This window comes from Cavia porcellus, unplaced genomic scaffold (genome assembly GCF_034190915.1).
Source record: "Cavia porcellus strain 051 isolate PalLab524CR breed Dunkin Hartley unplaced genomic scaffold, mCavPor4.1 scaffold_20, whole genome shotgun sequence".
NCBI lineage: Eukaryota > Metazoa > Chordata > Mammalia > Rodentia > Caviidae > Cavia > Cavia porcellus.
Window position 1 is genome coordinate 44,555,013 of NW_026947503.1, and position 26,921 is coordinate 44,581,933.

Here is a 26,921-nt window from a genome sequence, read left to right on the forward strand (position 1 = left end):
TGCTTTAGGAACACAGAACTAATACATCAGGGATTTGGGATTAATTGGAGACTGAACTGTTGTGAAATTTCCTGCACCGTACTCACACTGAAACGGTACATGCACAGCCATCCCAGCATAAAAACTGGAATTGGGTCGTCAAACTTGGAATTTATCAAGCACTTTCTTATCCATGAAGTGAAGACTGAAAAATACCACCCATCAGCCTAGGTAAAAAACTGAGTCATATTCTTCTCCTGAGGTTATGAATGTGATCAATCAAAAGATATTAAATATTCAAGCCTGCACAAAATATAGGTGTAAGTCTCCAACATACATTGTAATACAGATCACAAATTGGGACTAAATATAAAATTCTTCTATAACTAGTGAAGCTGCAAAGTAGCACAAGAAATTAAAAGATTTTCCCACAAACCCCAAAGTGCTGAATTCCAACAGACAATAGAGTCTATGGATACTAATAATTTTTTTAAACTACAAACTATCTGAGGAAATAAATCTCTGTGAAAGAGCATGAATACATATAAAACAATAAAAAGAGCTTATTTAAAATATAGGAATTATTAAGTATAGTCAAGAGACTTTATAAACTCAAGTTATCAATATTTTCTTCAATTTTAGCACTTTCTATGTCTTATTTACCAGATGTATGCCTATTTCAAAGTCTTTAATTTTTTCCTTCTTTCTTTCTAAAAACTCACTGCTTTTATTTCCATAGTGGTAAAAATGAAAATTTTTGCAATATATATAGAGAAAATATATTTAAAACTCTATAAATAAATAAATAAATAAAATAAGGCAAAAATATTAATACTTTACCAAAAATGATATTAAATGACATATTTATAAGTTTGTGTATTTCAATAAGCCTTAATATCATTATTTATCATGAGAATGATCATTAAAACCTCTGTAGGATATTGCTACATACCAAAAGGAATATTTAACATTATAAACACTGTCAATATCAAGGAATTTAAAAGAATCAGCATTCTTATTTATTAGGATGAGATTTTATAACATTATAATCACTTTGAAAAAGAGTTTATGCCCTGAAGGATACAACAGCAAGGGTGTTTAGGTGTGTTGCATAGAAGACCATATTAATAGTTTGGATTGGATTACTGAACACAACTGCTTGAAGTCTCACTGTTTGAATGTTCGCTTTGTGTGCTTTGATCCTGTGACCTGAAACACCGTTTCTAAGGTGATAGCATGCTGTTTTTTGTTTTTTTGCTTTTCTGTAGTTCTGAATTACTTGTACCCTTACACTGTTTTGTTTTGTTCTGCTTTTTTTTCTCTTTTTCCTTTTAAATAAAATATTAAAAAAAAAAGAAAAAAGTTTGATACTATTAAAACCAAATACATGTATAAATTATGGTTCAGCAACATAATTTATGGCTCTATATCAATCCAAATACTCATTTCTACCTTAAAATATATTATCTTGCTTACTTGTCTCATTACTGAGGCAAAATACCAGACACTCTAAATTAAGCAAGGAAAGATTTATTTAGCTCACAGTTTGTGACAGTTTCAGTTTATAGTCAGCTGGCTCCAAAGTGGGGTAGCATGGCACAGGGGTAACACTAGAGGTGTCAGAAGATAGCAAAACAAGAGTACAATAGGGAAAAAGCAAGCCTCTTTTCCTCCCTTATATTGTACACAGGCAATCCCCGCTCCAGAGCGAAGGGAGCACTCACAAAATCTCCTTGGCTTCTCTTGCACAGGATGAGGATATTTACAAAGTAAGGATCTTGGATCCCTGCTGAGTCTCTTAAACTTCTAAACTTCTCAAGTTGACACAGTGTGTCGACCATAACATGTAAAAAATGATTATCCCAGATTTTTTTCTTTATTTGTTAATATTAAGAAGAAAAGGTAAAACAAATTTTCACAACAAAATAATAAAAAAGTAACAATTGTTGATAAATTACACATCATTATCTTTAGTCACTCAAGTACAAAATATGGGCATAAAAATTTCTTCAATCAATATTAGCACAACCTTTCCTATTCAGTGAACTAAGTGACACTAATGGTATAACTAACTTGCATTTTTTTCTTTTCCCTTCTATCCTTTCTCTTTTCCCCTATCTTAGTTTCTTCTTTTTATTGAACAGTTTCCTCCCATTTCACAGTGACTATTGTATATTTTGAACCTTATGGTTGCACATAGCATGACAAAATTGAGGAAAAAAAGTGTCTATTAACAATAGACTGGATAAAGAAATTGTAGCATAGCTACCTAATAAAATACTGCAGAGTAATGAGTTTTAAAAGTTAACTGCCTCTCATAGCAATATACTTGAAATTACCGATGTTGTATTGACCAAAAGAAGCCAGACAGCCCCCAAGACTATACACAAAAAAAGAGTACATGACCTCTAAGTATTTTATTCATTATCATTGTACATAACAAATTTTCCCCAGTCTTAGCAGTTTAAAACAAGAAGAATTTGTCATCTCAAACTTGTACAGATCACAAGTCCTATTGTCTTAGCTGAATACTGTGCAAAGCTATAATCAAGGTGTTGACAAGGGATTGGTTTTCATACAGAGATATACCTAATAATGGATCTGCTCTGAAGCTCACTTGTGTTGAAGGCAAAATCAATTTTCCTATAGCGCTAAGACTCAAGTCCCCAGTTCCTTGTTGGCTATTGTCTACAGGACACTGTAGATCCCTCAAGATCTTTCTAAAGGCTGCAGTTCCTTGTCACGTAGCAACTCTTCACAGGTTGTTTTAAAACCAACGGCTTCTTTAAATCCAGCATGGAAAAAGAGAAAGTGTCTGCTAGAAATATTAGGGAAACCATTAGTATTATGAAGGTGAAATGTAGAATTCATTTGAAAGAGTAAGAAGTGACAAACAGTGTCAAACACTGATTACAGGTCCAAGAACAAAGACGACAACATTCTTTTGGGTTACATAACTGATGTCATTGACAGATATTTATTTGTAAGAGCATATTCTAGAAAATGAGAGAAACAAAAACCTAGGATGCCGAGTAAAGATTTAGAAAGGAGAAAAAGTGACCAGAATGATAAACATAACTCTGTAGCATTCTTGAGTAGATAATTTCAGTTATATAAACATTGAGTTTATTATCCATAGACTTGCATTAAGTTTAGTACCCACTTCAACCACAAGAACATATCACTCAGAGGTAAGACTTACACCAATAAGCACAGAAATGCACTTTTTATATGAGTAAATTTAATTAGCTACAGGTTATAAACAAAATTAACCTTTACTTTAAAAACTAAAAATAATTTTTTAAATTAATAAGATTAAAGGGAGGACTATTCAGTGAGGGAATATGTCATGTGAAAGCTGACAGAATTTTTAAATCAAATGACTAATATATAATTATAGAGGAAATTTTAAAATAGATCTGTCATGAATTGACACACTAAAGTGGTAATATAATTTTTACTAAAGCAAGAATTGTAAACAGAAAAATAAAAATATTTAGTAGACAATTTGCAGAATTCTGTTTTGAAAAATAAATACATGCTGTATTCAAATATACAAAAATGTTTTTAACGCAGTCAGCAAGCAAGTCTCAGGAATTTCAAACAGTGCCATAAAGGCCATATTCATTGACAATAATGATATTAAATTAAAAGTTAACAGGGCAAATCAGTGAAAAGACTTTGAGCTAAATAACCTGAGTTAAAGAAAAAATTACAATGGGAATTATAAAAATATTTTAAAAGTATCATTTAGCTATAAAATATTAAATAAAAGTTATGATTGAAAATAAATGAATTAGACATCAACTCAAAAGCTTGATAAGTAAAGAATATAAAAAGTAGGAAAAAATAATGATAAGATCATAAATGAATTAATCAATTAATTACTCTGTTATAATGTTTATAATTAAATAAGAAATAAGCAATAACTGAGATCAAAATAAAAAAGATGTGTCTTTGGGAAAATTAATAAGATAAATGGACCAACTGGTACAGGCAAAAAATAAAGATTTAAAAACCGAAAATAAACAATATTAGTAAATAATAAACTCAACCAATAGATATAGGAGATAAAAACAATAGACCAACCTTAGACAACCATTTGGAACAATAAAGGATACATAAATTAAAATGCAAAGACACTTTCTTAATCATGAGAGAATATTACTTTAAAATACTATAATAGTGAAAAAGAAAATATAAACTGTAAAATACAGAAAAATATTCTAATAAAGATAAAATAGGAATGACAGGAAGGAAATGATCTATCATACAAGTTATTTCAAAGAAGCAAAAGCAATAGTAGAAATGAAATTTCTTTACATTGTACCAGGATAACTTTTAACACCTAAATTGAGCAAGATCTTTTAAAAGAATAGTACACTAATCTCTTTATGACATAGACACAAACAGTTAAATAAATCATCAAAAAATTTGAAGTTTTTACACTATTAAAGATTACATTATTACCATGAAGAATATTGTTTAAAAGTACAAGATTATCTTAACATCAGAAATATGGATTTAAATTTACTGAAAGATTAAAGGCAAAAATCTTTAAGTTGACAAAGAATATCCACAGTTCATTTATAATTTAAAACCAGAGATTGCAATTGACACAGCTATTTTCCCTTACGAGTCTTTTCAAAAGAACCTAAAAGCATCACATCACACCCACATATGTGTGCCTATGTTTATAGCAACATGATTTGTAAAAGCTAACTTGGACACAGCCCAGGTGTTCATCAGCAGATGAATGGCTAAAGAAAATGTGGTTTTTATATACAATGAAGTGCTCCACTGCCATAAAGAAGAATAAACTTGAGACATTCTAGGCATGTGTTTAACTATCAGAAAAATAAAATAAAATTTACCATATTTTATCACAACCTACCTATGTATCCATTCTTTAATCTACATTATGTATTGAAACATATTAAATAGCAATCCTCAGTACAATTTTTCCACCTTTTATCTTTTTGTTTGATTCTCATTTCAGAATTTATTTCAACTTACACACTGGTTATTTTTGTCACTAATCATTATTTTTAATTATTGCTCTAGAACTGAAATATAACACTTCAAATTTTACAATTACATGGAGCAAACATTGTATCACTTTACCCAAATATTTACACTTAAAAAGAATCTAAGACCATTTACCATGCATAAGTTATAGTACACATTATATTATATATCATATATAACATATTACAATGTATATTATATATAAATATATATACTAAGTATTTTTAAAATTAAAAGAAAAGAAAAATTATATCACATTTTCATGGTTATATATAATTTTCAGTCTAAATTACTATTTTCTGAAGGTTCAACTTCATTGTTATGCTTTCAGCTTACAGAAAGAATAATTCAATTAAAGATTATTACAATATTCAAATATAGCCCAAATTTACACATACAAGAATAAGTATAATTAGAAACATAACTAAGAAACATAACTAAGAAGAAAAGCATTCTTAGGTGCATGCTAGGTTATAGCATATCAAAGAGAAAACCATGAATTGAGCTAGAGAAAAAAAGTCACTTTTCATAAAGGGAAACAATAATTTGAATAAAAGCTGATCTTTTATCAGAAGCTATAGAGAATGAAAAGATAGAGGTATAAAACAATGAAAGTTCTTTTTAAAAAATTATTTCATTGTTAAAGAATAGGATGAACTTAGAAAAACATAAAGAGAAAATATTTCTTAACAATAGGAACAAGGAATTTTAATCTAAGTGAATTATTCACTAAATTTTTCTGGAAGAAAAAAATGTTAAATTTCTTCAGAGAGTCTAATGATTCAATATCACTTCTTTTAAAAACACTTCGTCACTGAATATTTTTTATACTTTTGTTGAAGTTCAAATAGTCATGTTTGTGTGGGTCTATTTTCTCACTTTTCAGTCTTTACCATTGATTAACATGTTCACCAGATCTATTAAGAATTTTAAACTGTTAGACCTTATGTTAAATCTTAAAACAGGTCAGTATAATTCTTCTGTCATCTTTGAAACTCTTTTAACTCTTCTAGTTCCACTGCATGGTTATATAAACTTTAGAAATATTTTGTCATTATTTTTATAAAATACACTGAGAGCTTGATTAGAATTGGGCATCCTTCTCCATACAATACTGAGTCTTTTAGCCTATAATCAAGGTATACCTTTCCATTTGATTAGATCTTCTTTCCTATAATTCATCAGCATTTTGCAGTGGTCAGAGTGCAGAGCCTGCACAAGTATATATTGTGTTAGATAAACACCGAAGAATGTCTTACGTTGCCTGTTTTTAAGTGCTGTTTTTAAAAATTCCATTATCCATATACAACTAGTGTAAAAAATAAAATTTAACTTCATGTGTTAAAAATTATATTATGTAAACTTATTGAGCTTATCTTTAAAATTTTTTAGTGTTTTGAAGGTTTTGGGATTTTTTACAAAGAAAATCACATCAACTGCAAATAAAGACACCTTGGTTTCCTTTCGCAATTATTTTCTCTCCCTCATCTCCTCCTCTCTCCCCGCATCCTTTTTCCTATCTACTTCCCTACTCTTCCCCTTCTTTGGCTTCCCTCCTCTTCTCTTCTGTTCTCTTTTCCCTTCATCCCCTACTACTACTCTTCTTCTCCTCTTCTTCCTCTTCCTCCTCCTCTCTCTCTCTCTTCTCTCCTTCATTTAACTGTCTAAAATTTCTAGGACATAGTTAACTAATCATGTAGGACTTGTAAAGAGGGACAAAGATATGGCTGCTTGCTCCCAATTTTAAAAGGAAATCCTTGTCTTTCATCATTACATGAGATGCAGTCACCTTATCAGGAGGAGAACTCTTCTATTTAGTGTTTACTGAGAATTTTTCTTACAGTGTGTTAAGTGTTCTATGCTTCTTCTGCATCAGTTGTAGCAGTAACGTGTTTTTTCCTCCTTTGATTATCAATATGGCAGATAAAATTGACTCTTGCAAATATAGAACCAGCTTTGCATTCCTGCTATGAACTCAGTAGATTATACTGATACTTTTGTTTCAATAATCTGATCACCTTGTAAAGTCAGAAATTCCTTGTATATAGTGCAGTTCAAACATCAGTTTATTTTCAAAGATTTGGCAACTTATTTTCCCCTCCTTGCACATTTTGTAATTTTTGCAATATACTTCCCTCAGTCTTTCTGAAACATATATCCTTTATTTTTTTGCTGGCTCCTATTCTTGCTCCAATTATTGTTTACATTAAAGTCTCTGTTCATGTAATAAGTGTGATATAAATGAGACGGATGTGACATAAGTGTGATAGAAAAATAAAATGAACGTTTAATTTCATTTCATTATTACAGTTAAAGTTACATTATCATTAATACCCTTGGATTCAAAGACATTTACTGTTTCATTTTTCCCACATTCTGAAGCAGTTCTGAAATGCTATTTCATGAGTGTCTTTACCAGTTATCATAAAAAATACAAATATAATAATTGCTACTGCCAAGTACTATCCAAGGAAAAGGCAGACTCATAAAAGTATTGCACTGCATCCTTCTCCTCTTTATTAGCCAGAGTCAGCACTGTACAACATCCAGTTCTTCCCAATAGCCAAAATGACCGTGAAAGCTAAACATTCTGAATCAGCTCAGGACATTGAGATACAACAACAGTACAATTTAAAACAAGAAAAAAGACTTACAGAACTATTTCAGAAAATGACAAGAATGATGGATATGTTCAAAGATAGGGTATCATTTTGAGGGGGATTCATGGAAATGGTTGTTATTTTAATTTTTTAATTAAAAATTTAATTTTTTAATTAAATTGCAATGTTTCTCATTTTTCAAGTACAACTCAAATGTTTCTTTGCAAACATACTACACATGTTTTATGAGATATATCCACATATATACACTGCAATATTATTTAAAATACTGAAAAATTAGGATTGCATGGAATGCCCATAAATAAACAAATCTATGCATTTCAATATGAAACTGAAAATATATCAGATAGGTAAATACGTAGGAAGGTGGATAAATTATACAACCATAATGTTAACTTTATAGAAAGCTGTTAAATAAGTTTAGTATGTAACACCTTTCCCCACTATAAATAAAAAGGAACCATTTTTTAGAAATAAGAAAAATGTTTAATGGATTAGTATTTGTATAAACGTATTTAAAAAGAGATCCTGTATTTATATAGTAGTGTAAAACATGTGCATCAAATTTGTGATAGAAAGTAACACCAGGGGCTAAGGATTTAACTCAGTGGCATAAGCACCTGCCTCGCAAGCAGGCGGTCGTGAGTTTGATCCCTGGTACCGATAAAAACGAAAAAGACAAAAAAAAAAAAAAAAAAAGAAAGAAAGAAGGTAACACTGAAGAAAGAATGGGTATAGGAGAAAGCAACTTTTATGTGATGCATTACTTTGTATCTTTAATTCAAAAATTTGAAATAAAATTATAAATTATAAATAATAATTCTAAATGCTAAAGACACTTTATTTTTATATCTTCTTTGTGCTTTTAAACTTCTTCAAAACAATAAAAGCAATTAAACAAGCTACTTTACTGTGGGACATGCTACATGACCAACAATTAACATGTAATGTTTCTTTTCTGTGTGGCATCTGGAAGAAGTGTAGTATGAATGTCATCTTGAACAAAAGGAAAATTACAGCAACGTAGGGACAGCCACTTTACTGTTTTTCTTTCTACCTTTGTAAGGCTTATATTTCAGCTACATTATAAAGTGTATTAACCTAGCATTCCACTAGTAAACTTACATACGAAGCAGATATTACGCCTCAAGCACAAATGAAGACAGTACTGGAACGCAGCTAAGGACCTAAGCTCTTTGCATCTATAATTCTTTCCCTGTTCAGTGGAGATAACAAAACTTGCCCTCATAGCTCTGATGTGAGAATCCAATGTGACATAGAAATGTTTGGAAAGTAAAAAAATCTAGATCATTAGTTTTCTAAAGGAGCCAGTCTTGTCCCTACTCTGCCTATGTACACACAAACCTATTAAGGAACACTTGGTAATATCTGGCTCTTTCTCTTAATTGCCAACACTACAAGGTCACATCACTCGATTGTGGTAGGTAGGCACTAAGAAACCTATGATTGAGAGGGCAGTCCTCTACAGTCTGAAATTCCCTGATCTGAAATGTCAATAGTACCAAAGTTGAAAATCCCTGATCTAGATATGAGATGTCTCAGTCACTTTCTTTATCACTGAGAAAGATACAATATCCATAATCTGCAAATTAAAGGATTAAAAGTTTATTTTGACTCACAGTTTGCAGATTTGCAGATGTTTCAATCCATATTCCACTGGATCCAAGGCAGGCAGGGCTTTGTGACAGAGGCACATAGTGGACAGCTGCTTGTGGCATGGTGAGGGGGAAAGAGACAGAATTTGTCAAGAAGGAACCTGAAAGGGAGGCAAACCCATTCAGTCAATTCCCACAGTGTCCTTCTGACTGGACCCCACCTGTAACAGCAAGTTATCGGTAAGCCTCCATAGCCCTTCTAAAAACCCCCACCTGAATACATTGATGCAGTATGGACATTTTGTCTTTGGGGATGGTTCCAGATCTGGTGAATACAGTAGATGAAGACAGAAAGTAATGATTTTACGAGCTTGGTTTCCTGTTAGATAGCAATGAGAAGCAGCATTCACTGTATCGTTTATCATACCAGAAAGACACTCATGAAAGAAGCCTTTCAGAATAGCTTCAGAAAGTGGCAAAAATGGTGGGATAAATGTATCTGAAGTGGAGCAGACAACTTTGAGGACAATACATATTTCACTGTAAAAAGATCATACTTCATGAATTTAAGGCATTGCTATTATAACATAATCTAGTCTACTATCTTTGGATAAGACTCAGATTTAATACACCAGTGGATCAATCACTTGAAAAAAAATGTGCAAAATAACAATGGCAGAACTGTGAAAAACAGACTCCCAGGTAACCCCGATTAAGGAATTTCCACCTGAGTTTCCAGTGTCTCACTGACAGCCACATAGAGCTGTGACAAAGCTTACCTCCCTAGTGAAAGAAACTCCCTATACATGAAGCCTCTTATTTTTTTATGAATGTGACTCATGTTCTCCAAGAGACAGCATAATTCTATTATCCCTCAAAGAGCTTTAATAACACTGATGGTCTTTGAAAAAAAAAAAAACACTTGTTGCCTTAGACCTAACATAAAGAAAAGTACAGGAAGCTGTTCATTTAGCAATTTAAGATACAATTTAATACTCCAGGAGAGAGCACATTGCTTGGAAGGAACAGCAAACCTTCATATACAAAGCTCCAGTTCAAAAGACAACCACTCAGGGTCCTCAGAACATAGGAATGTCTCAATAGAAAATGACCACATGAAGTGATTCAGGTTATATGAGCATTATTGACTGTTTGGTTATGTGGAGTACAGGAATATTATTTGGGGCAAGAAAATAAAGACACATTATGACTTTTAATTCTAATTTTATTCTTGTATGTTTCTCATCTGTCCTCTGGTAATACCGGAGCTGAGGCAGTTTCTAAAAATTTACCATATTTAATAAATCATTGTATGCCATGATAAACCTAGGCACTCGGGGTTCATGATACCAATCATTATGTTCATGTACTAGATGACTCTTCCCCTAACACTGGCCATTGGCATCAGCAGGTAGGTATATAAAATGGCTGCTTATGGTGGTGCATGCCTGTAATCTCAGTGCTCTGAATGACTGAGGCAGGAGGATTGCAAATTCAAGTTCAGCCTTGATAACTCAGCAATGATTCAAAGTAAAAAAAACTTTTAAAAAGCTGGGAGGTGGCTCAGTATTAAGGCTATGGTTTCAGTCAGTAGTAACCCTTCTCCCAAAAATGGCTGATAAGTATTAATTATGTAAATTCATAATCCAAAGGTGGCCATTTAAAAATTTATGTACATTATTGAAATATAATTGCATGAAAATAACTCCTTTAAAATACCTGTTGGATTATCCTAGACTTGTTCAAAATGTTATTTCTCTTGAAAAATTTAGATGTAAAGAAATGTTCCCCATTATGGCCATAGTATATTTTAAATGAACCTTATATTGCACATTTTTCTGAAAGCAGGAAGATTACATTGCACCATTTTGGTGACAGCTGAACACGTTTTGCTTTTAAAACACCAATCATTCCACTGTGGACTCAGACAAGAGGGAGATAATTTTAGCAATTTCTGTGTGAAAAGTTTTAAAATTATGTTTTTCGCACAACAGCTTTCCTTGATAAACTTGAAGATGTTTGACAAGGCATTTACCTAATTCTACCAGGCAGTAAGTACTTGGAAGTTAGGAATTTTTTTTAGGAGACACGGAAGCATATATTCTAATATGTTAGCAAAAAAGCTAGAAACGTATTTGGTACAGATAAAAGGAATGAATGTTAACCCGAAAAAAAGTGTGACTGGAAAATAACAGTGAAATTCTTTAGATTTCTTTATCTCTGGTACATGTTGAAGAACTCATAAATTTCACATTCATAGCTTTGCAGTGCACTTCTCACCATTTTTTGCAATTAAGAATCCTGTCCTAAGTAACACCTTGGAAAGAGGGTCCTGATGGACATGTGTGGAGTCAACAAGTCTTGAAATCCAGTGGCTTGAAACTAACCCCTTTACAAATATCTGTTGGATTATTTCTCTTCCTTATTCTCTAATTTTTCTTCAAATATCTGATGTGGCTCTCTTGTAAGAAAACTTTCCCATTTGAGAAATGGCTTTCCTCAACTTATCTAAACTTTGAAAGCAGGGATTTCTGCTATTGTTCATCTTACCTGCGCCAAGAGGCAAAGAACATCTTTTATGTTTGTCCTAGTCACCGTGCTCGTTGTTGAGACACCATATCCAACACCCACAATTTAAAGCAGGACAGATCATCCTCTGCCTACCAGGCGCTGCCACCAGGAGGCCCTTTCCCCTGTGCACCCAGCTGGGGCTGAGAGAACCAGGAGACTGGCCTCAGCCTGCTGAGCACAGCCAGCGGAAGGCCCCTTCTTTCGTGAGCTCAGTGTGAGTGGAGGGAGACAGATCTAACTCTACCTCCTGTGCACCGCCACCAAAAGGCCACATTCTATAGGTGACCAGCATGGGCAGAGAAAATTAGCAGATCTGCCTTCACCCTCGGGGAGTTCCACTAGAAGGCTCCTTCCTGCAGGCAGTCAGCAGGCCCAGGGACACTCAGCCAGGTAAGCCCTGTGTATCCATAGGCCACCATTAGAGGCCCTTGGTATCCTCCAACAGCCATCATCCACTAGAAGAATCAGACAAACACACTCCTATGTGTCTACCACCATCGTGGGAGTCCCAGTGTAGACACACAGGCTGAGAGAAGCAGCCGCATCTCCATGCACCCCTGGTCATCTTCAAAGCCATAGTATAGCTTCATAGGTCTAGAGAAGCTTGCCCCATGCCCTGTTATCTTCCTGTAAATGGAATTAGAGGAACCCAGGTGCCTGTCTCATCCCCCTACACTGCTTAGGGGCAGCCAACATGTAAGTACCTGGGGCCGCACAACCAGCTTGTTTAGAGGAACCCAGGAAAATGTCAAGATGAAGGAGCAAAAGGCAAACTGAGACCTCTTAGCCCACACAGAATAAATCTGGGAGATACAGTCATGGAAGAAAACAGAAGTCACACAGCTGAAATCTCTGAGAGGATAGCAACTAAAGTAAGGAATAGCTCCATGAGATTGTAAAAGCAGTCAAATAGGAAATAATGTCTCAAGTAAAAGAAGAAATCACAAACATACTGAAAGAATTGTTCATCAGGCTTAAAGAAGACAGAGACAATAAAGAGGAGCATAGGAAAATGATGGAGACCTTGAATGAATGTAGAAAAGAATTACAATATATGAAACAGATTCAAAGAGAGATGCAGGAAATTAAAAATTAAACCAAAAGCTGGCAAACTCACTTGAAAGAGACTTTCAAATCTTGAAGACAGAATTTCAGTTAGTGATCCTGAAGGAAAGAGCTCTTAAAAATAATACAGAATCAGGAAAAAATAACCCAATGGCTCCAAGATAATGCAAAGAAGCATAACTTAAGAGTGAAAGGTATAGGTGATGAAGCACGAGTCAACACAAATGAAATTAAAAGGATATACATGGAAGTAATAGAAGAAAACTTCTCAAACGTGGAAAATGGATCTGGTATGCAGATAAATGAGGCATATAGGACTTCAAGTAGTCATAACCAAAGTAAACCTAAACTCAGACATACAATAATCAAGATCCCAGAAATTCAGCACAAGAATAGAATATTAAAAACTGTTAGAGAAAACAGACAGATCACCTATAAAGGAAAACCAATCAGAATCACAGCAGACTTATCAACACAAACCATCAAGTCAAGAAGAGTCTGTAATGAAGTATTTCAAACCCTGAAGGAAAACAACTTCCAACCCAGATTGATCTAACCTGCAAAACTGTCTTTCTAAATTGATGAAAAAATAATATACTTCCATGATAAAGAACAACTGAAGGAATTCATGACTACCAAACCAGCCCACAGAGAGTGCTAAAGGATATTCTAGAGAGAGATAAAGCTGACCATGGTTCCAGGAACAGCGGAAGAAGAAGATCACCAAACAAGACACGCAATTGAATGAAGGAGAAAAGTGGAGGGCCAACAACAGGAGGGCAGGAGGGCAGACACAAGCCAATGTATGCCAGGTGTAACCATTAATGTAGATGGCCTCAGGTGAACAATAAAAAGAAACACAAAAGAGTGGGTCAAGAAACAATATCTATCCATATACTGTACACAAGAAACACCTTTAACTGAAAAGGAAATTCATAGACTAAAAATCAAGGAGTCCAAACAATTCTTCCATGTGACAGAAAACAAAAAACAAAAAAAATTAAAATAAAATAAAGCAAGAGTGATTCTCCCATCAGTTGCAGAATGCATAAGAAAGATATGGTATTTTCATGCAGTAGAAAACCACCCAGCTATAAAGTAGAATAATCTAAAGGCTCCTGAAGGCAAATGGATGCAACTGGAGATCATGTTCATGGGTGAAACAGTTCGAACACCTATGTGTGAACCCTAGCCTAAGAAATAGAAGGAGTAAATGGGATTCTAAAGGAAATATAGTTAATGCAAGAGAAAAGGGCAGGAAACACCTGGGAGAGAAAGGTGGAAACTACTGTTAATTTTTTATTGTCTTGTCTTGAACTCTTGCATTGTTTATACAATTTTATTAGGTCTGGCTTTGTTCTGTCTTGTTTTGTTAGATTTTATGCTGTCAGATGGTAGGGGCAGCTATTCTGAATATAATGGGATATATTATGGTAATCATAGTTTCCTATTGTATTGCTTTGAAGCCTTATAATGCTTTCATTCTTTGGTTTGATTGGGTTTTATTCTGTTTAATTTTATTATATGTGATGGTATGAACAGCTATTTTGAAGAAAATGAGACATTATGGTAGCCATACCATTCTGTTTGATTGGTTCTCTCCTGTTGTGTTTTATTTGGTTTTATCATGTATGATGGTATAGACAACATTTTCGAGGAAAATGAGATATTACTGTAGCCATTGTTCATTTCCTGCTATTTTTGAATGGTTTTATACCATATTGTTACGTTTGATATTAATGCGTGTGACAATATGCTCAACTGTTTTGAAAAAAAGACACAATTTGGTAGCTACTGTTAATATCCGGTTGTCTGGTTATAGAGTGCTGTGTTGCTTGCATTGTTCTGTTCTGATCTGCTTTGTTTTTGTTTTATTCTCTCTAAAATTATAAATTAAAAAAAAAGGAGCACAAGTATCTTTTGCCTTACTCGCTCCAAGGCAGAGACTACATGGCAGGAAGACACACAAAGGATAGATGCTCATGTCACAGCAGCCAAGAAGTGGAAAGGGAAGAAAAATGTCAGGAGGAAGAGACAGCCTGCCAGTCATGACGCCAGGGACCCAGCTCTTCCCACCAGACCCCGACCTCCTAACAGCAAGATAGCCGTAGTTTCCCCCAGGATCCAGTCACCTGCCAAAAGCTCCATTGCTGAGCACATGAGACTTTGGGAAGTCATTCACAGTCTAATGCATAACAATGATTATATTTGAACAAACTGTGAGGAAACCAATGATTCTTCCAATTCTTACATAATTAGTCTTATCTTAATCTTTGCAGACCCACAGCCCACTTATACTTGTTCATTGCTTATTACAGATGATATTACAGACATTCAGTGTGTTAACGCCATGACTCACTGCTTATCCAAACAGCACAGTAGAATCAAAAAACAAAGTAGAATACAAAATACTCCTGGGCTGGTATGGTTTGAGAAGTATTACAAAAAATAAATCCATAAACAGATAATATACTAATCCAGGGCTCACATTACCATCACAGGCTAGTGTGCCATAGGAGCACCACTGTGGGTTGTTTAATTTTAAAGAGATTCAGAGGGAATATTGGAGGGCTCTATTGAAGACTGATTGTCAGCAAGACCGATGAAAATGCAATCACTCAAATAAGGAATGAAGAGAGATTATACTAATGCAGTAGCCATGGCTATGGAGAAGTGGCACATTTGTGAGAGAAATTTAACAGGTCTTGGAAGTACAAGAAATTACAAGGAGTTGACAGTAATTCCTTGGTTTTCTAGGACTAAAGATAAGGAATACAGGAAGAAACATGTTACAGTACCACTAGTTGCTTTTATTATTTTCAGTTAGTCACTGATCTGATCACTTTTTAGTAAATGGCAGGCCCCCACCTTCAGTACAGAGGTCTTCATAAAGGTAGAAACTGGGTTCAGAAGCTATTTTCAGTGTCCCATGAGAAACAGATACTTTCTGCACTGTGATATTGTTTGGGCTGATATTTTTCCTTTGGTTTAGAATTATAAGATCATTGCATAATAAATTTGATTATTTTGAGTGCAAGTTCTGATGGCAGCCAGGTATATCTATGATGAATTAATAGGAAAAGAATAATTACTAAATAAATATAATTTTGCTGACAGTTTACTCTCTCCAATTCTCCACAGAATTCATAAGGAAAATTGTAAAACCCAAGTTATCGGAAATGAGAACCATGGCCAAGGCTATCCTTATTCCAGACTCTGTGAGATCCCTGAACCCTTATAAAAATATGCTATTCTATTGAAACATTTTATCTACTTTTCTGATCTTATAAGCAAACTGTTTTTGAAAAGGGTTTATGAAAACTTAAGATCAAGGGCTAATTAGGGTTAGGGTTAGGGCTAGTGATCTCAAACATGGAAAAGAGAAATTATGATACTATCTGCTTAACATTAGAAAATGGAGAAGAGAAATAATTCTCTTTGACAACAGCAAAATGAAAACATACATTCTCCTCTTGAATTGTATAACTTTAAAGCATAGGAGACCTTAATAATCCTCTGATATTGCCTCTTCTATATATTTCAAGGCTTGTTGAAGACAGAGACGTCCATAGAATTTACACTGTCCTATGTAATACACATTGGCTAATGTGAGGGCACTGACAGTAGCAAACTAGACTCAGTGATACTCCATAAAATTCCTTCCTTCTTGCTTATACAATACTAAGAAAGAAATACTTGTAAAAGAGGAAGCAGGGAAACAAAGAAAAGTTTTTCCCATATAGCCTGTGACTTGATATCCAGTTAACCTGGATTTCTGACTTGATTTGGCTTCAGAGCTGCCTGGAGCACACCTCTCTGTGTGTCTAGGTGCACCGTAGTGCCATGACCGTAGATACTATATCTGGTCCCTGGTCCCTTCTTTGGTTCCCAGCTGCCAAGGAGTAAGTAACTTTGCTCCATCACACCATTCTGCCATGATGTTTTTGCCTTGAAGCCAGCCAATCATGAACTGAAGCTTCTGAAATTGTAAGCCAAATGAAACCTCTCCTTCCTTGAATTGTGGATATTGGGCATTTTGTCTCAGCTACTGGAAAGCTGACTAACACATTGGACCACTACTGAATGAGTAAGTAACACTGAGGGTCAAATTTACAATAACTGCAATATAAAGTACAAATATGGAGTCTGCCCAAAAAAATGTATATTAACACTTCAGGAAAGGAAACACTTGTATAAATATTTTAATACTAAATTTATCGAAATATAACAAGATTCATATGTGATACTTTTGGCTTCCATATGACAAGAAATGTTTCTAAGTGGTGCCCATTATCTTGCAGACATTTATTAGTATAGTGAGTTATTGCTTGGGTGACCTTGGTCACTGAGATTGCTTCACATGTATTTTAAGTTTCTTCTATATTGGCCAGGATGTAGTGAGTTTTCTGTGATATAAAACATCCTTTAGATTCCCCTATTGAAGGCTAATAGTATCTGTGGAAAAAATATCGTACAGTCTCTCCTTTCCTGAAGGGTGTACACATATTTTGGCAGACCTTGTATTTTGGTTCCATATAAAATTATAGTAACTTAAAAACAGATACTGGGATTCTGAAATTAGATAAGAGAATTGAAATTTCTAAGAAGTAAATATATGATACTTTATAAAAGTATGCAGTTATATCTTGGAATTATTCTTGCTTAAATGTTACTCTTAAAAACCTTGTTTTGAATAAACTTTCCATTTGTGTTAATCTATTTAATATGGTTTTTAATAATAATTTACAATAGTGTCTTTTATTGTTATCTAGATCTTTTAGGAATCATCTCAAATGTATAAGACTAAGGTAAATTTTATTACTGAATGCATACATATATAAATTATGAGTGTATCTTCTCATTTTGTTTTTACAGCAGGGGCAATAAACAGCTTTCATAAGTTGAATTTGCAAATCTAAAGTTAAAGTTCAATGACAAATGCAGAAATTTTTAAATACTAGCTATTGGTTACTTAGTTCATTTGGTCATTGGCTTACTCAGTTTGCATTCTTTGAATACTAATTTTTCATGCCTATCTGCAAGATCCCTCTCATACTCCTGCTAAAATGTACCTGTATAAATAAAGACAAAATCCTCTTCCATGTGTTAACAAAACATTTTTTAAAAGTTGGCCAGAGTCTCTCTGTCTGCAAGAATTCAGGAATTCTAACATTTAATTAGCTTTTGTCTTTCAATATAATAAGTGCAGAGAGCAATAAAACCATTTTCTTAACTTTGAGGCAATAGCTTGTGTCTCTCAAGCTGACAGTGTCAATCCTGCAGAATGAATTTCAATGGAAGATAAATGGAAAGTCACTCTCATTGTATCCTGGAAGTGTTTGTTAAAGCAATAATGATCATGGTCTAAGCCATTGCCCCTGGGATTAATGAGAGTCCGGGAGGAGTTGATGGTCCAAGACGCACAGAAGAGTCATTAAAGCCTGGATAACTATTAAGTCTCTGGTAATTCACTGCAGCTAAAGACTGTGGATAGTGAGGCAGGAATATCATAGAGATGGGCCTGGGAGGGACAGCAAAAGATGGGTGGACTTAGCGAAGAGGCAAATTTTCCGGTGTCCAGGATGATGGTTGCTTTACACAGTTAAATATTTAAAGGTTAATCTTTCCTCTTCGACTCTGTGTCAGCAATATGAAACTGAATAATTTCACCTGTGTAATATTCAATGCAACCACTCCTACTTGCACAGAACTGGCATTAATTTCTCTTTTTTCCTCTTCATACTTTCATTGTCATTGAAAGTTTCTTTTACTTACTTTCATTATGAAAATATCCATTAATAGCAAGTACTTGGACACTGGAACATTATAAAAATAAATAATGAATGGACAGTGAAAACATCTAGATGTGTGTAAACAACATGTATTGTATTTTGGAGTTCAAGGAAAGTACACCTCAAAAAAGCATGTTCTGATGCCCAAGTTCTAATGATAAGTGTGAGCAGACCAATGTCACTAAAACTGAGATTAGAATTTCATCACAATGTTTATTTCTGATTCTGCCCTGTGTTCATTCAACATGATTTCAAATTATGCACTGGTGGCCAATAGTGCACACAGAAGATAATCTGGTAAATAAAAAAGATGATTTTTACTTTGAGTCAGTTTTTCCTAATAGATGGTAAATTCTCCATTAAAATATTAACCATTAATTATTATTACTATTGCCATCATTATTATTTCCTAGACAAGAAGGATGAGATCTTATACTCCCACTATATTTTTGATGTGGGTACAAATCTTAAAAATCATCAGATAGTTTTTTTCTCACATCAAATATTCCATGTCAGGGTGGTTTAAAAATAATTATTGTAAACTCTAATTTTATTACTTCAGAAATATATTAAAAATGTAGATCTTTTATAATTCCTTCAATTAACAGTAGACACTTCTTGATTACTTTCTAATTAAATCATTTCACTATAAGACTTGGTAATTACAACAAGAAGTTATTAAAATTAGAAAACATTTGCTAACTCAGTACTTTTGATTATTAAGCCTTTGTCATTTAATATTTCCAAACAGTCTATGAAGATATATAAGCAGAGAAACTGATTTTAATGTCTTTAGTTGCAATAATTAACTACAGGTGTCCCAAACAATGCGAGTTTCTTTCTTATCACATATTTTCCTGTGAAATCTATTGTTATTATCATCACAATTGGGTTTTATTTCCTCTGGCATATTAAACTATGCTCTCCCCTGTATTATCGTTTTTCTAACAACAGAGAATTATATACTTGTACCCCTCTATTTAGGAATGTTATCTTTCTTTGGTGTTCTGATAAAAATCCATTAAACTTATTAAAAGAATCAGAGTTATTCTGCCTTTTATGGTTTTATCTGACCAATCACCATAATTTGATCTGTAGGATCTTTCCAAATCAGATACTTTCTTAGAAAGAAAAACATCCATATTACTGGGGTCTGGAAAGTAAAATATGCCATTTGCTATTTCAGTGTGTCAATGTAGTGACAATTAACTTTCGTCAGATTTTTAAAAGGTGTGGCATGCTTTATCTTCAGTGGCTGGCTCAAATTGGGATGGGGAGAATTGGGGGGAGAGATTGTTCTTTCTTTTGGATTGTTCTTTTCTTTTGAAGACTCAGAAAATCAAATGACTTGTTTCTATCTTGCTCTTTGCTAATCAGTATGAGCAAGGGGTACACACATCATCCCTGATAGGAAATGGCTTTTGAAACATAAGATTGAATCCATAGAACCAAATGATCCCTGAAAGCTGTGATCAGTCAAAGTAAATTCCCCTAAATGTGATTCTGAGGCATAGGGTGAGGTGCTAATGGCTGTCTATTGGAATATCGGTTTGACAAAATGCACCCAGAAAAGATATTGACAGGCCCTTCAGTGTTCTAGCGGGAAAGAGATTCTTGAAATCAAGTCCACTGCTCCTCTGCCTGCCTTCTGCTGAGAAACCAAAGGACGGATTGAGCAAATTCATCACCCCTTAACAAAGCAATAAGTGAAAACTGATGAGTTTCTGTGCCTGATGGAAAGGTAGTATCCTGGTCATGGTGAATAGCAGCTCCTTATACTCTACACTGATCAGAGAACGTCCAGAGAATCATGTTCTATTTGGGGTACAATGCTTAAGGACAATGAGAAATATCCAAAGAAGGGGAAACACAGGGTGAATAATGGAAAGGAGAATGGAATAGGAAGGCCGGGGCTGGTAATGGAAGTCTGGCATAGCAGGGAGACGGTGCTTATCTTCAACTGCATAAGAGGCTTTGTGGTATAAAGGGTATCACTGTACAAAGCAGCAAAGGACAAACTAGGACAGAGGAGTGGGAGTCCCAGGGAATCTAATTTAAAATCACAATCAGAAAACAACATTCTTATGGCAGAATTGGCTCTTTCAGTCAGTGGGGGACTCCATTTATTGGACATATTCAAGCAGAGACCAGGTGAGATGTTGGAAAAGAGAGTGAAGCTGGATAAATGCTGCTTGATATGAAAGAAAGAACACTAAAAGCCCCACTTCGGGCATGACTCTCAAAATACCAGTAAGAAGGGAAATCTATATTTGGCCTGGTTTTACTGTGCACCTTTGGGTAAGTTACAGGGATGGAGTTTGGGGGAGGAGCCATGTAAACCCCTCAGTAGATTAAGGAGCAACTCACATAATCTTTAACATGCTGCATGAGTCCTAAAAATGCATTTTTAATTGATATACATTTTAGATTTACAAATAAAACTACAAAAGATAATTATATTTTGCCTCAATGGTATAAAAGCTTACACAGTTGCAATGTGCACATCCTGTGGAATTGTGGGAAGAAACAAAGAAAAAATAATAATGATCAAGCAAGAGACCACTAAGCCATTCTGTTTTCAAGATTTTTAATTACTTCGGTGGCTTTGAGCAAATTCTTTTCACTGGGGCTTTGTATTCTTGCCTGCAAGAAGAGGAAACAGACGAGAATATTACTGAGTTCTATATTTTAGAACCCATGATCATGAATGGATACACAAACTACACAAGTTTGCCTCTGCATCAGCTATGTCATTAAACATATACCACAAACCATGTACACTGTAAGAGGACTAGCTTCTTGTGGTGCCAACAGGCACCACATTTTGCATCCCTGAGAACCTAGAAGATGAGTGGTGAACAACCTTGATAAATGCTTTGATCCACTAAGGAGATTCACAACATAAGCTTGAGTTTCCTGAGTTTTAACCATGCTGAGATAAGTCCAATATCTCAATTTCTGCATTATAGTTATAAGGAAAACAATGTAAATCTCCCCAAATGGCTTATTTACATGCTTTTGAGATTCTGATTCATAGAATTAAAACAGCAGGGGGGCTGGGAGGCCATCTAATCCCATTCCCCTCCCTTTAACAGTGAGGACAATGAAACCTGAAGTACTAAGTGATTTAACCAAGCACGCAGGATTACTTTGAGCTAAGAGCAAGGGCAGTTATCAGCCATTCTAACTCCTGACTGAATTATAATATTTTATTTAAGTAGGCCATTTACCTTATCACATTTATGAGGTTTTTTGGCTTCTGTATTTTTTCTAAGGTCATTGGTACTTAGTTACAAATTCACATGACATAAAGATGTTATTCTATTAATAATAATCATGTCTAATTTTGCCTCGTGCATATTCTACACCCCTATACCAATGGGCAGAATCTAGGGCACCCCTATACTAATCGGCAGAGCCTTGCATTTCTTTAGGTAAGACTCCTCAGGGCTGGCATACAGAATCTGGAGATCTATGAGAAAACTAGCTGGATACCCTCACCAGTACATGGGAGAGGGGCTGGTCTGTGCCAAGAAGGAGAAGACAGTCTTGGCTAGAGATGAAAAACAGGTGCAAAGCTCCCCAACATCAGTGTGTGGTGTGGTGATGGTTTGTTTTCCCAGCACCAAATAGATCAGGCAAATTAGGAGAAAATCAGAATTGCCTAATCTGGATAAAGCTCATAATTTAATTCAAATAAGAATTCTCAAAGGACACTGAGAGAAAAATTGTGGAAAATGTAGATATCTCTCTTACACTACAAAATCAAATGAAATACACTTTGAAACCCATACCTTTTTTGAACCTTAACCAATCCAAATTTGGTTTATGCTATTGTTCTTAATATATAAAAAAGGGAAGAGGCTGGCTCATCTGAGTAAACTAGTCAGGTGTAATAACCAAAGTTATTAATAGCACATACAAAAAAGCTGGAATTGAGCAGATGGTTTTCCCACATTTAAGCACTGCCCTTGATGTGCATCATTTCAGAGAGATTTTATGCTTGTTGGTTGGAGTTGACCTCAAGTGGTTGGGAAATGATACGGGGCTTGGATCAATATAGACATAAATCAGTTTTTCAGAATTTCCAACAACTTGTGACCCTCTATCTAGGTTGAGAATATACAGAATGATTGTGGAAACAGAAGAGTTCTCTATCTGGCCTGACCTGATGACCCTCTGGAAGTTCTCCCATAACTAACTCTACTCTCACAGGTAAAGGAAAGGAAGGACAATAAATAAAACCATGTTTGCAAGTAGACCCCTGGCTGGTATGAACACCTCCCTGATGTGGCTAAAACTGCAGTACTGCCAGAGTCAGAGTGAGTCCCCCAAAATGAATTCTCTTGCAATTTATTGTATGTCTCCAGCTGAGTCTCAGCAGACACACCATTCCTAGCCTGGGGAGTGAAGCTTCCTTGTTACTGTGGCCAAAGTATGATATAGTCGCCCCTAGTCACTCATCAATCCAAATTGTTTGATGTGGGTTTAATTAGTCCAAACAAAAGACTCAGTAGCTATTATAACTTCACTGTAGAAAAAGGAAAAATCAACTCTTTGTTTACTTCTGCTGCTCCAGACGCATGAAGACACACCAAAATAACTGCTATTTATTTTACAAGATGGAAAAAATATTGACTGCCCTCTGGTCATAGAAGGCATTTTCTTTTGGGATTACAAGTGCAGAGATGAATTAGGTACACTTAGGATCAATATCTGTTTCTCTTCTTGGCTCAAGATGGGATTTGTCAAAATTCGAGAGCAGCTTCTATTGAGTGTCAGCTACAAATCCGTGCACTCCTGAGTCATACACCTATTCAGGCTAAAATATAAAAGGCAAAGGGCTTTCTCAGCTACAATATCTGGGGTCAGGATGCTGAATAGTTTCTCTGCCTTTTCCTTTAGTGAGCTTTAGTTTGATCATGTGACCCTACCAGCAGAGAATGGAAGGGGGTGAGGGTCTGTGCTAGCAAAAGAGATGACTCCTGGGGATGGAGAAAAGTGCAAGCAGGAGTACTCACTATAGGCTGGGAGGAAGAAAGAAGAGGAAAAAGGAGAAGAAAGGGTATAAAATTTTTCTGGACAAAGATGTGATGGGATAGATAAAGAAGTTTTCTCTAGTTCTCCCTAATTTTTAGGACTATAAAAATTAGTGCAATGTTCAACATACATATTATTACAGAGGACTTCAAAACTTGAAAATGAAGTCTCTCTGGGTAGAAGTCAGGCAGAAGATTTCCTGTTGAGCTGTGAGAGGAGCCAGCATGGAATGGTGAAACAACACATTAAAAAGTTTCATACATTCTTGGAACAGGATTGTGGAGGTCTGTGTTTCACAGGTGAGGACATAGAAGGGCTTCAGCTAGTCAAAAAAATCACAAGGGTGGAAGAGATTGCTTAATACTTGCTACTGGGTATTGAAAATAATCAAGAATTTATCAGAAGTCAATATGTATCTCACATGTAACTAGGAAACAGATCAAAGAAAAGAAATCTCTGATCTAAGGAAATAAGTCTTTTCAAAAGGAAGCTAAGTAAATAAAGGAAGTAAAATCAAGCACGATGCTATACCAAATAAGATACGATAAAGCACAAGGACTGAGAGGAAGCAGTCATTAAAACCTCAGAGCTTCCACAAGAGCTCTGGAAATAAGACAGACAGATGAACGAGGCAATGGGCAGTAAGGAATGAACTGTGCAGAGGTGGAGCTTGAGCTAGACCTCCCAGTAGACAAAAGATTTGGCAATATGGAGAGAAAGAGGGAGAAACTCTGAGCTAAGGAAAAACGAGGAAAAGGGGGTGAAGATAGAAACAATCATGGTAAAAATGATGTAACCCTAGTGGCACAAAGCAGATGGGTTGGGGAAAGGTAGACATAAGCACCCAGATGGAACCTACACCACTCAGCCTAGTCCTCATTCTCCAACCTTCCTTTTCTCTTCTCTAAAGTACAGACAGTAACATCTACTGTTTAGAAATGTTGAGGGATGCCAGGGATGATATATGTAAACCACTGACTACTGCTAGAAACTTGATTCCTTGCATTTCCCTTCTCTGCAGCTATCGTCAGCTCATGTGAGGAGGCTGAATCTAATTCCAATTTTTTTCATGTCTCATGGTCATCTCTAATGAAAATCAGTGGCTGTTTCACTGGCACATGGTGTTAGCTGAGGTTTTCTTGAAACAAACTGTTGTTACTTCTTCTCCTAGTTGGCCTTAGACTGTTGTACCCTTTAAGTGTTTAGTTTCCCTTTTCCCTTACTTCTGTATGACTGTCAGCTGCCAGTTTCTGATATTGCCATTTCTGTGTTGCTGCTAATTTTCTATAGACCAGAAAACCATTGTGAAATGTACTAAATTCATGGAGCCCCAAATAAAAAATTATTGATCAAGAATTCAATCACTACCCAAAAGACTCCATCTGACCTCTGTTTGTCCTACATAAATTTTGACATGTGGCTAGTTTTTAAAAATATTTTCTTCTGAGTAATAACACAAAGACTTAAAGTTCTTTAATTTTTTAAAATAATAAAACTACATATGATACTAATCAAAATTGAACTTCTGCCAAAATGGCAGTGGCAAGGTGGTAGTATTCCTCTTTCTCATTGGTTATACAGCAACCCAATGATTCAGGCTTCTTTCTCCAAAAGCTGTTCTCAGACCCATAATTTTTACTTAAGGATAAATGAATGACATTAATGAAGTAGAACAGAACACTACTCAGATTGTTTGCATGTTAGCGGAGACTTCTGAAGCTCACACACAGAAGTTCTAATAGGGATTCTTAGAACTTCAAGTGTAATACGTGAGATTTTTGAGGGAAAGAATTAGGACTTTGTTAAGTCTCATAGGTAGGTGGCTTCCCACCTTTCTCATGCTTTCCTAATTCCCAGGAAGGGGACTGAGTCATTGCAATGTATGCCAGAAAGTTGCTACTTAGTATTACTCTTGTCTGTCAGGTATTCTAAGGGGACCTAATCTTTTACTTCTCTTGGACTAAGATTCCCCAGATGGACACCATGATAATTTCCTTCTTCATGTCAAGGGTGTGTCCTAGAAACAAGTCCTTTATTTTCAGAACAGGATTTAAAATCCTTCAGAGAATAATGCCATCTGAGGTGAGTGTAACTGCCTAGTCTCTCAGGCTTCCTCTTCTTTGTATTATACAGTGAAATTGACTAGTGCATTTCCAACTGAGAAAGAAATGTATTTGGGTTAGATTGAACCATACAGGAAAATTAATACAAAGCAGTAATGGTTCACAGGCCAGCTCACTCCTCCTTGAAATTTCAGCGACTGGAAAAATTAGTCTCCTGTTTCCTTTCTGTTCCCTTTTTTTAATTATAACTTGCTGAGGCACTGGATAATACCCTTTAATCTCTTTTAATAACTACCCTATCCTTGGTTTCTCTAAGCATCCTTCTCAAGGCATCCGCAAATCCAAGAATGCTCTTAAGATTGACTGACTGACTGATCTCTCAGCTCTGTTGATTTACTGTCACAAGGTTTATTCCTCTATCCCAGCTCTGTGGGAATGGAAGAAAAAACAAGAGTGTGAACTCTTTCCAGATCTATGAGAAGGCATGTGGCAAGAAATTTGGAAAGGTGACCAATATACTTTAGCCAACCCAACTCACATTTCCTTAAATATTTTTTTCTTTCTCAGAGCTCCCTTCTCTCCTACCTCATGTTTACCAGAAGCCTCTTTCACTTTTAGAGTGAAGGAGTAATGATGGTCATTTCTTTTTGTGGTGGTTTTACCTGTTCAAAGGAAACTGAAGCAAACAATGAACACATCTGTATTGGAGAAATTATAGGTTCTGGTTCAGATCCACAAAGGACACATGTATGGCAGCTAGCCCAAACAAATGGACACAAGTCAGATTAAGTCAAAAGCCATTGAATACATTAAGTGAAGGGTGTCAGCTGTAAAGCTGGGCCTCCAAACTCAATACATGATACATGGCCCCAAAATGTTTTTCATCACTTTATCCATAAAGGGTGCACATATAGTAAGACACTACAGCGAGGCAGAGCAAAATAATGATGCAAGCAGTCAAATATTTACTAAAGCACCTACTCTGTTTTGCCTAGCAAGGAATCAGTTGTGACTCAGAGGCCAAGACTTCCATATGTGACATAAGAGAAGAACAAGTGGCTGTGGGTGTGCTCAAAGATACAGTTCAGAAGTCAGTACTCACGAAGGTGAATGAGGGGAGATTAATGAAAATCCCTGTATCAGGGA

The 26,921-nt window shown here is 35.2% G+C and overlaps 1 long non-coding RNA gene across 2 annotated transcripts in view; it reads right to left on the minus strand.

Annotated features, from left to right (window-relative positions):
- Positions 1-1,493: 1,493 nt before the first annotated feature.
- Positions 1,494-26,921, minus strand: part of LOC111758061 (uncharacterized) — a 338,911-nt gene continuing 313,483 nt past the window's right edge. For both annotated transcript variants that reach the window (XR_010041450.1, XR_010041451.1), the window contains 2 exons: positions 9,269-9,354; positions 1,494-2,797 (listed from right to left, as the gene is read on the minus strand). This is a non-coding gene — a long non-coding RNA (uncharacterized LOC111758061). The remainder of the gene's footprint in view (positions 2,798-9,268; positions 9,355-26,921) is intronic.